This window comes from Nicotiana tabacum, chromosome 16, assembly GCF_000715075.1.
Source record: "Nicotiana tabacum cultivar K326 chromosome 16, ASM71507v2, whole genome shotgun sequence".
Classification (NCBI taxonomy): Eukaryota; Viridiplantae; Streptophyta; class Magnoliopsida; order Solanales; family Solanaceae; genus Nicotiana; species Nicotiana tabacum.
Window position 1 is genome coordinate 136,144,085 of NC_134095.1, and position 11,746 is coordinate 136,155,830.

General features: G+C 33.8%; 1 long non-coding RNA gene across 1 annotated transcript; it reads right to left on the bottom strand.

Moving 5' to 3' along the window:
* Positions 1 to 4,143: 4,143 nt before the first annotated feature.
* LOC142170582 (uncharacterized) lies at positions 4,144 to 10,884 on the bottom strand. The gene is made up of 2 exons (XR_012699845.1): positions 10,759 to 10,884; positions 4,144 to 4,405 (listed from the first exon to the last, which is right to left on the bottom strand). It is a non-coding gene; the product is annotated as an uncharacterized LOC142170582 (long non-coding RNA).
* Between the last annotated feature and the right edge of the window lie 862 nt (positions 10,885 to 11,746).

The following is an 11,746-nucleotide window of genomic DNA, read 5'->3' on the forward strand; positions in this document are numbered from 1 at the left end:
GCTTCAATATTTCTTTACTATTTTGCTTGCTCTTTTAAGGATTTTCAAATGAGATCGGGTATTCCTTTCTCATTTTTGGACATTTTTCCCCTTTAATGTAGATGCACAGCCAACAAAATCTTTTTCTTTAGCCACTGGAACCATAGAGAGTAAAAACTCATTTTATATGAATATAGGATATTAATTATTCACAAAAAACTTATATGGACATAGAATACAAATTATTCACAAATATAACTTATGCATAGGATACAAATTATTCACAAATGTAACTCCTGCAGAATCTACATCTCCTCACTTTCTCATGTATAACCCTTTCATTTGTTTTTAGAAGAGACCGGTGGTTGGCCTTTCAGTTTAAGCTCTTGTGGATTCCTTTTTCCTGACCATTCCATTTTTATGAAGTTCTATATTGAATTTATAGGAGAATTTTCAATAAAAAAGAACATATTTTTTTTTTAATTTTGCACAATCTGAATTAATTTGATGATATTGAGTGTAAAAAGACATAATACTATAACGTAGGAGTGATTGGTTTTGGAATGTTACGAAAATGATAAGAAAAATGAAGTAGAGTATGGACTTTTTTTATTGAAAATAAATGGGTAGAAAAGTATGAAAATTGGAAAAGAAGAAAATACAAAAGGAAAAACGTTAAAATAGAAATAATGAGGAGGAAAGAAATTCATTTGATTTTCGTAGATTTGTGATATTTTCCCTCCCTTTAATTCATCTTTCTTATTTTTGCTTCTTGATTTTAAACATGGAGAAAATTATGAAAATAATAAAATTTGACTCTATAATGGAAAGGGAAAAGTTAAATACTTATAGACATGTAAAATTTACACATTACCCACATAGAGATCAATTTTAATTGAAATTTATTTATTCACATATATGATTTTTAAGAAAAAAATTAGCTTCACCTATACTATTATACAAAAATCAAAATTGAGAAAAACATTGATTAAGTGTTAATCTAATTTATTTGAATTGAAAATAGTATTTCAAATGTTTAAATTATAAAAATATTTGTATTACTCCAATACTATTTAAAAATTAATATTAAATCTATTAAGGTCTTTTATTACCGCGCGAAGCGCGGTCAAATTCACTAGTATAAATATAATCCTGGGAATAATAAAGTTGATGTGGCATCTTTCATAGTTGAAGATTGTTATTTATCTTTTTTCCTGTTTTTTGGGCTTTTCCACCATTTTTTTCCACAATTATGTTCATAAAAATATTGAGTCAATTACTCATATAGTCACTCAACTTTGTCAAATTATCTTTTAAAGTCACTTTTCTTTTGTTTGTAACAATAAAGTCACTGAACTATGCCTATTGCACTCAAAAGATCACTCAACTAAAATTTTCAAATTTTGGATTGTCAAATACCTACTTTACCCTCTAAATTATAAATATTTATCTTCTTTTGTTTTTTTTTTAACTTTTTAATATTATGATTTTTTCTTTTTAATTTATATTATGGACTTACCTATAGAATAAATAAATATTATTTATATATTAAAAAAATAAAAAGTATTAAGCATCTATAATCTATAATGTTGGAATAACAAAATAATGAGCATAGTAAAATTAATTAGAATAATTTGTTCATAATACTAATTTTAGTATTAACAACAAAAATTTAAAAATTTATTTACACAATTCAGAATGAAAGAAAATAAAGGTTGTAAAATATATATTCCATGCATATAATTTAAAAATAATTATTTAAATAAAATTATTTTTATAATATACATATATATTCTTGAAAATTATGCTCAATTATATTATATATATTCTATGCATGATTTAACATAGTATATTTTACCCTATACAGATAGTCCCCCTACTTTCCGGTGACATAACTTTATGTCACCGGAAAGTTGATAGAAACATAATAATATAATTGAGCGTAATTTTCAAGAATATATAATGTATATTATAAAAATATCTTTATTTTGGTATTACGTGCATGAAATATATATTTTACAACCTTTATTTTCTTTCATTCTAAATTGTGTAAATAAATTTTTGAAGTTTTGTTGTTAATACTAAAATTATTATCATTAACAAATTATTCTAATTAACTTTTTTTTACTAAGCTCGTTATTTTGTTATTCCAGCATTATACATGCTTAAATACTTTTTATTTTTGTAATTTATAAATAATATTTATTTATTATATAGATAAGTCCATAGTATAAATTAAAAAGAGAAAATCATAATATTAAAAAGTTTAAAAAAATAAAAAGAAGATAAATGTTTATAATTTAGAGGGTAAAATAGGTATTTGGCAATCCATAAATTTGAAAAATCTAGTTGAGTGACTTTCCGAGTGCAATAGGCATAGTTCAGTGACTTTGTTGTTACAAACGAAAGTAAAGTGATTTTAGGAGATAATTTGGGATAGTTGAGTGACCATTTGAGTAATGGACTCTAAAAATATTCAAAAGGTGTGTTCACTTCCTCAATTAATAAGAGTAACTGCCAGCAATCTGTATTAAGAAAATAGCGAGCAATTAAAACAAGGAACGTTCTTCTTCAATGCCCAAACAAATCCCCACTCCTCTTATCTTTCTTAATCAATGGTGAAGGAGTTAATTACATTGAAATCAGAAACGGAAAATTCTCATATTCATAAAATTGACCAATTCTACTGCCTCTTCAAATTAAAGAAATATAGCAATACATTTTTCTTGTACTATTTGCTACGTTTTAGACATTGAGGACTCCAGCAAAAAAGAGTCGTTCTGCTCAAGGTGACTTAGTTAAAGATCATTTTCACATTCACTTGTGTTCTTGTGCTTTATTTGAATCTCATTCTTTTCCTCACGTATTTTTTTTCGCGTCAGATGAAGTATTTGTTGGTTTTTTTCCTTAGTTATCATGGTATTGTTATTTTCTTTAATGTTTACAATTTTATTCAGAACTTGGTTACTTATCTATTGTATACGGTATGTCGATATACAGTTGTTGTATGTGAGATTCAACTTCTTAACGCAGAAAAAGTATTTGAATAAGATTTTGTGCTATTTACTTAATTAGCAACATTTATCTTCATGTCAAGTCCCCTTTTAATGTTTGTATAGTATTGTTGTATGTGAGATTTAATTTCTAAATGCTGGAAAAAATTAGTTGAATAAGATTTTATGCTATTCATTTAATTAGCAGTATTTATCTTCATGCCGAATACCACTTTTTTTGTCAGCATATTGTAACACCCCTTTTTACCCCTCCAAGAGATAAGTGTAAAATGTTATGGATTGTGGGTTAAAGAGCTTTTCCAATTAAAGTGACAAATTTGAAGTAGGGATTATTTTATTTACAGAGTCGTCACTTGAAATTGATTTCTACTGGTGTTCCAAGTCACCTTTTATTCGAATCCCTATTCAAAGGAAGGTTTGACTCTATTATTATTGGTCTGCGAAACAAAGTCCGAGTAAGGAATTCTGTTGACCGGGGAGAAGGTGTAAGGCATTCCCTGAGTCCCGTGGTTCTAGCACGGTCTCTTTATTGACTATATTTGGCTTGAATTAAACTTGGATAAACTGTGGTTTATTTGATTTTTATGCTTTTCTTATGTCTGTTTTTATTTATTTTAAAAAAAAATTAAAGAAAAGATTTGAATAATAATCTACAACTTAACTAATGAGAGAAAATTATTGTTATGAGTACTAATTTAAAAGATGAGAGTAATGAGAGAAAATTATCAATTGACATTGCTTCAAACTAGTAAGATGTGGACTTGTCTTGACATTGAATGAGACAGCCCACTATTGGGTTGATGGAGTCAAATGGGCTCATGTCCAAGACAAAATCCAAAAGCCCATATGCTTTTGGACTTTAAATCTGCAGATGTGGCCTTTTAAAGCTATGTTACAGATTTGGCCATATCTTGCTATTTGCAATCCGTAGCCAACTATTTACAAAAATAAGTTTACAGATTGTCTTTCTAATCTACAACTTAACTACCTTACTAAATAAGTATTTTTTAAGAGATAAAAAAAGATTATTGGGACTCTAAAATATAATAATAATAATAATAATAATAATAATAATAATAATAATAATAATAATAATAATAATAATAATAATAATAATAATAGCTTGGTGACAACAAAGGGACAAACATGGCTACAAGGGTTCAAATTTTAATATATATGCTCCTTTCAGACAACCAAATGCCAGTGGAATTATATCTAATGCTTTGCAAAAATAAAAATAATTAAAGATGCTTAACACAATTTAATTAACTAACATATCGTTATAACATTATCAAACATTCAAGAGCATATAAAAATGAATTACAATAGAAGGATAAAGCTACTAATATTTCTCAGCGTCATTATCTTTCATTCCAACTCGATTTTATGAGTTTACATGGTCCGAAAATTACCTGGACAATAGAAAGAAGAACAAATACAGCAGAGTCAGTTCTTTCCAAAATCAACAGTAGAACAATTAAATGGGCAACAACAACAGCAAAAGACAGCGACAACCGGCAGATTCAAACCCAAGAAAATAAACTAGAAATACCCAGCAAAACAGTACAATTATGTAACTCCAGAAAAATCTTTCAAGACTACTCTATTTTCCTTAAACAAGTTTTTCACTTAAGAATCAACTCAAAAAAGCTGCTAAGGGATATTATAGCTACTGATTTTTTTTCTTTTTTTTTGTGTGTCTAGAGCTCCCTCAGTAAGATGGAGTGTCCTCCTTTTATATCAAAACAATCAGCTAAGTCATGCTTAATGCCATGCTCTCGGCGCACGTTATACTAACGGACGCCGTCTGAGAATCAGCCATGGCGAGAAAGCGAGGACGACCTAAACGAGAACCTCTTGTGACGGTCGGTGAAGCTATCAGTGCAACTGTAAATGCAGACACCCTAGCTCAAGGAGTTACACAACAAATAACAACACCAATTGGTAACCAATTTCAAGCTAACTCTCTGGAATTAGGATCTCCTAGTAACACTAAAGGACCGGCGAAAAGGATAGATCTCAGCGCTGTGCAAATGCATGTGTCGTCATAGTCAGGTGAAGGCACTCCAATAACTGTTGTGGAGGTTATGAAGGAACAAACAACAGTGACTGAGCTGAAAACTAATGGAACAGTAGTAGCTGAGCAGATGGATGAGCTAAAGCCACAAGCAGCAGCACCAAAGAAAGAGAAAACATGGGCAAATCTCTTTGCTGGAAACAAATCATCGGAAAATGGTATGGTCCTGTCCTACATACCACCGTAATTTGTAGATGGTAATATTGTTGTTAAAGTAGATGACGAAGAAATTGAGGAGCAGAATAAGAAATGGGAGTGTGCCCTAATTATTTATGTAATTGGGGATATACCAAGGTATAAATACATGGAGAAATACATTAGTAATACTTGGAGTAGAGTGAGCATACCAGATCTGTACTTACATGACGAAGGATATTACATAGCCAGATTTGACACTATTGGGGATCTGAAGGACATTCTCTATGGAGGTCCTTATACCATTAATGGGAGACCAATGATATTGAAGCAATGGACTCCTGATTTTGATATTAAGGCAGAGTTTCTGATGGAAATTCCTTTGTGGATTACTATACCAAATCTGCCTATGAGCTATTGGGGCAACACGACTCTGAGCAAGCTAGCAAGTGCCATTGGGAAGCCACTGTTTGCGGATGAATGTACTACTAAGCAGACTCGCATTTCATATGCTAGAATTCTGGTGGAAGCTAATGTGACAAAACAACTACCAACAGAATTGACAGTGCAAGAAACATCAGGGAAGAAGATTCAACTGCAGGTGGAGTATGAATGGAAGCCTCAATACTGCATAAATTGCATGAAGATAGGGCATGACTGTACTGTGGAGAAGAAAGTGAACAAAGAGGAGCAGTATAGAGAAAGACAAAAACAGGGAAAAATTACCACAAGGTGGCAAGTTAAAGGACAGGGACAACAACAACAAGGAAACATAAACAAGGGAGCAATCAAACTTGTGAGGCAGGAGAATACAATCACTAGCAATGAAAATACTGAGAAGGCACAGGATACAAAGGATAAAGGAAAAGCAAAAGAAGTGCAGCAGGTAGAACAAAGTGTGGAATGGCCAGCTCTGACTAGCACAAGTGGCAGGACACTGGGCAATGCAGTAATAACCACAAAGAATGATTTTCAGGTATTGCAGCAGGAAGAGGGGCAAAGGGAGAAGACTAGGCCACCTGATATGAGAGGTGGAATAACCAAACATCAATAACTTGGTTAATATGGAACATTGGGGGACTGAATAAGAGACATAAACAAAAGGAAATAAAGCAGTACATAAAGGAAAAACATTACAAGCTGGCTGGTTTAGTTGAAACAAAAGTGAAAGAGGACAAAGCAGAGAAGATGATCAATAGAATAGTACCTAATTGGAGCAGGATAACTAATTATGAACATGCTGTGAATGGCAGGGTGTGGATTATATGGGATGACCATGTCTATACAATTCAACCTCTGGATAAGCATGATCAATTCATACATTGTTTGGTAACTGGGAAGCAAAATGGGATGTGCTGCTACCTCACAGTAGTATATGGCCATAATGATGCAGATAAAAGAAGGAACTTATGAGAACAACTTAAAAGAATAGCTCAAAATATTACAGGACCTTGGCTTATTGGGGGTGACTTCAATGCTATCTTATATGCCCAAGATAGACTCTCAAAAGTACCTGTGAAAAGTACAGACATAAAGGAATTTGCTGAATGTTGTCATGACATTGGAGTTGCAGAATTGTCATGGAAAGGGGAATATTTCACATGGAATAATAAGCAGCAAGGAGATGATAGGGTATGGAGTCAGATTGATAGGGTATTTGGAAATGATATATGGATGATGAATTATAATCACTTAAATACAGTGTATGGAGAACCTTATATTTCTGATCATAACCCCATGTCCATCAATATAAGGCAAATACAGAAGTTTAACAAGAGTCCATTCAGGTTTTTTAATGTATGGGCTAATCATCCTGATTTTCTGATGATAATAAGAGAAGAGTGGAGTAATAACAAAGGAACAGGGGAGATGAAAAACATATGGTCCAAGCTCAAGAGAATGAAAAGCAAATTTAGGCAACTAAATGAAGCTGAATTCAAAGGTGTAACTGAGAAGATAGAGGAAGCCAGACAAACCATCCAACAAATACAAAAACAGTTGCAAAATAACTATAGTGATATGCTACAAGAACAGGAAAAGGATTGGTTGCAGAAACTGGAGACATGGTCAATGATAGAAGAGAGGATATTGCAGCAGAAATCAAGAGCAAACTGGATCAAACTGGGTGATGGTAACAATAAATACTTTACTGCAATGATAAAGGACAGACAACAGAGGAAATATCTTGATGAGCTGCAAACATTGGCAAGAAACATCATAACAGATCATGAAGCTATAAAAGGGGAGATAATATCCTTCTACAAAAGTTTAATGGGTACTAGTGCACATGTCCTGCCAGCAGGAGATAAAATGGTGATAAGGAGAGGACCTACCTTAACAAAGCAGCAACAACAAGATTTGATAGCTGAAGTGTCTTGTCAAGAGATAGAAAAAGCTTTGAAAGGGATAAGAAGTGATAAAGCACCAGGTATATATGGGTACAATGCTGAATTTTATAAGAAAGCTTGGCCACTGATCAAAGATGAAATGTGTGCTTCGGTGAAAGAATTTTTCCATACATGGATGATGTTTCCAGCAATCAATTGCACTACTATTACTTTGCTACCAAAGATCCCCAACCCAGTGACTATTAGGGATTTTAGACCTATAGCCTGCTGCACTGTACTATACAAACTCATTTCCAAAGTCATAGCTGGTAGACTACAAAAGATCATGCCATATATCATTTCGGAAGCTCAAGCAGGTTTTATCCCAGGGAGGAAGATAGCAGATAACATCATACTTGCCCATGAACTTGTTAAGGCTTATAGTAGGAAGCATATATCTCCTAGATGTATGTTGAAGGTTGATATGATGAAAGCTTATGACTCAGTTGAGTGGGTGTATCTGAAACAATTGCTAGAGTATCTATGTTTTCCTACAAAATTTATCAATTGGGTGACAGCATGTGTAACCTCTGTGAGTTATTCAATTATGATAAATGGGGAACTAACAAAGCCTTTTGAAGCTGCCAAAGGACTCAGACAGGGTGATCCTATATCACCATTCTTGTTTGCAATTGCAATGGAATATCTAAGTAGGCTGCTCAGAGGACTGAAACATAATAAGGAGTATAGGTATCATCCTAGATGTGGTAAGCTTGATATAACACATCTCAGCTTTGCAGATGATTTATTGATGTTTGCTAGAGGGGATTGCAAATCTGTCACTACTCTACATGCCTGCTTCATGCAGTTCTCTGCTGCATCTAGACTGTTTGCTAATCCTAATAAGAGTGCAATCTATTTTGGAGGGGTTGAACAGGTTACTAAAAAGGAAATATTACAGAAGACTGGATACTCACTTGGGGAGTTACCTTTCAAATACTTAGGCATTCTCCTGGATACAAAGAAGATAACAGCTATGCAATGGCAACCACTGATTGACAGAATAGTTGCAAGAATTTCATCTTGGACTGCTAGAAAGTTATCTTATGCTGGTAGGGTACAGTTAGTCCAAACAGTCATTTTTGGGATTCAATCCTATTGGTCTCAAATATTCATTATCCCGGCTAAGGTGATGAGTCTGATTGAATCATATTGCAGAAGCTATATTTGGGCTGGTGCTAATACAATCACCAAGAGAACTTTGATAGCATGGGATAGAATGTGTTTACCTATATCTGCTGGAGGATATAATCTTCTGAACATTAGAATCTGGAATAGAGCTGCTATCAGTAAAGTTTATTGGGATTTGGCAAAGAAAAAAGATAAGATGTGGATGAAATGGATACATACTTACTACATAAAAAGTCAAAGCATAATGGAGATGGACATACCCCAACAGGCCAGTTGGATGGTGAAAAAGATCATAGAGGCTAGAGGGATAATTCAACAACTGCCTACAGCGCAACTCAATCAGAGTAGCATCAAACATATATATCTGGGCATGCTAGGAAATCATAGCAGGGTGACTTGGAGAGCTTTAATGTTTCACAATGATGCTAGGCCTAAAGCAAGATTTACCATGTGGATGCAATGCCATGGCAGATTAATGACAACATATAGACTTGCAAAATGGGGAATACAAGTGAATACAATGTGCTGTTTGTGCAATGGAACAAATGAAACACACACACATTTGTTTGGTGAGTGCAGTTTTGCCAAAGCAGTATGGGGAAGACTTATACAATGGCCACAAATCCAGGTGAATACCAACCATGATTATGCACAGAAGATGGCATGGATAACAGCAAAAGCTAAGGGGAAGTCATGTGCAGCCAGACTTCTGAAAATGGTATATGCAGAATATGTCTATGGGCTTTGGAGGCAGAGAAATAGTAGAATATTTGAGGGGACAAGCAGGACAACAGAGCAGGTAGCAAGAGAAATGGCATGTGTTTGTAACATCCGAGCTCAAGGAGGAATGAGAGCAAGATTACAACAGCTTAGATTTTAAAAGCAATGTAGCAACTAATCAGCCTTTTGTATAATTTCCTTATGTACTGCTCATAGAAGAGGTAGACTTAGATATTATGTAAAGAGTAAGTGAGTCGAGGATGACTCTACTGATTTGTAAAGGCCTCTTTTGGTGATTAATGAAAATATAATTACCAAAAAAAAAAAACAATCAGCTATTTCAAAAAAATTAAAAATCAATCTTTTTGACAGATTTTTCTACAAATCTGCTCTTAAATTCAAAATGCCAGACTTTCCGGTTCAAATCTTGTCAAGTATTTCAAACAAAATCTGCTCTCCACTATTCAAAGACAGACTTTTATTCAAACACTGTCCAAAGGTCTACATTTTCTTACCAAACAATTTGACTTTTGAGTGTTGTACTCAAAGAGTCTTGAAGTAGTAAATAAACAATTAAACAAGTACCATATACTCTTAAGTATTTTTCACTACCTCACTTTTATCAACACAAAACTATTTTACTACTTCAACAAGTGCAAAAACAGAAAATTTGACATTTTAAACTTCAAAAACTAATGCTAAAATAATTAATAATAGACCAAAATAAGATCTAAAAAAATAAAAATAAAACAAAAATCAGCCACGAACTTCGTATGCTCTTACCTGTTATGCGTGTAGGTAGCTAGGGTAGTATGCCCTGTCGAGTGATAGTGATTGACCGTCTCTCCGGCCCCGTTTCGGTGCACTATTGGAGAGCTCACTGGGCCCGCCGCTTTCTCAATCGAAAATGGAAACTAGCCTACTGAACGATTCCATCTATCACTTACATCATTTCTCAAGGTCAGAAATCTCTAATTTATAATTTAAGCATGAAGTCATCGTTCCGTCATCCAACATGCTTCTATCTAAGTGATTTCATACCTTACTACTCCCCTCCGTCACCCTTCTAAGCTCCTTTGCCCTATGCCTTTAGTCTGCTTTGAATGATCCTTTCACTCTTCGAAGGTGAGCGAAGTACATTGAGGGATTATATGGAAGGAACCTCTGCTAAGAATGGAATGCATTGATTTGGGGCACTTCTTCTCCTTATTTAGCTTTCAAGTGGGAGAGGACTTCCATAGAGTCATTTATGTTAACCCCTGCTTTGTGGTACTATCTCAGTCTAAGGCTTTGGGAAAAATAATAGGATTTTTACCATTTTATAATTCAAGTGGCCGAAAAAATGGTGGTATGCCAAAAGAGGGTGTTCGGGGAGGTCGCCGGAATTTGGCCGGATTTTGATCGCCAGATTTTCATGGTGAAATTGGCATCAATAGCTAGGTCTTGAGGAGCTCTATCCATTGATGTAGTATTGTGGGGTGGTAGTGGTTGGAGCTTCAATAATTTAGGCAAAAAAGTGACGTGAAAGTTTCTTAGATCTAAGATTCAAGGAGTTTGAGGGATTTTTGAAGGATTTGGTTTGGAGATATGGAAAGAGGAAGTTGTGGAGATTACATGGTGTGAATTTGGAGGTGTTTGGAGGTGGTCCGCCGGCAGCGGCGATTTCCGGCCGGCGGCGGTGGGCGGAGCTAGGGCGGCGTAGAGAGAGTGAAGAGAGAGAGAAGAGAGAAGAAGGAGAAAAGAATTATGGGTGAAAATGAGGACAATTTTCAAATTTTTGAGGCTTTAAATACCTAAGCCAAGAGTGAATGAGATCTATTGGATCAAGATGGAATGGATGGGTATGATTTGATCTTGTTTCATTTAGTGAAATGACGTAGTTTTGAGGCAAAACTACGTCGTTTCATACCCTTTCAATGTCAGCCCTTTATCTTGAACTCTTGGACACTTTTTCTTTCAAATTTGGCCAAATTTCTTCCTTAATCCTACTTATTAAACTAATTTTACACAAATAAATTAATTAAATAACTTATTCTAATGATCAATTAACTAGATTAATTCACCAACTGAACAGCTAGTTAATTCTTAAAATGCACAAATGAAGAAAGAACTATTTTTTTTAGTATTTTATGATAGGAAATATGCAATTAAAGTCACAAAAATTGAGAAAAATAATTAAAATAACAAAACACTAATAACTTTAGGAGGTGTTAAAATAGTGCAAAAATTAGGTGTTCACAGCTGCCCCTCTTTGCTCGAGAACATGAAGAGTTTTCGTGCAAAGAAAAGTGAATGTCATAGCT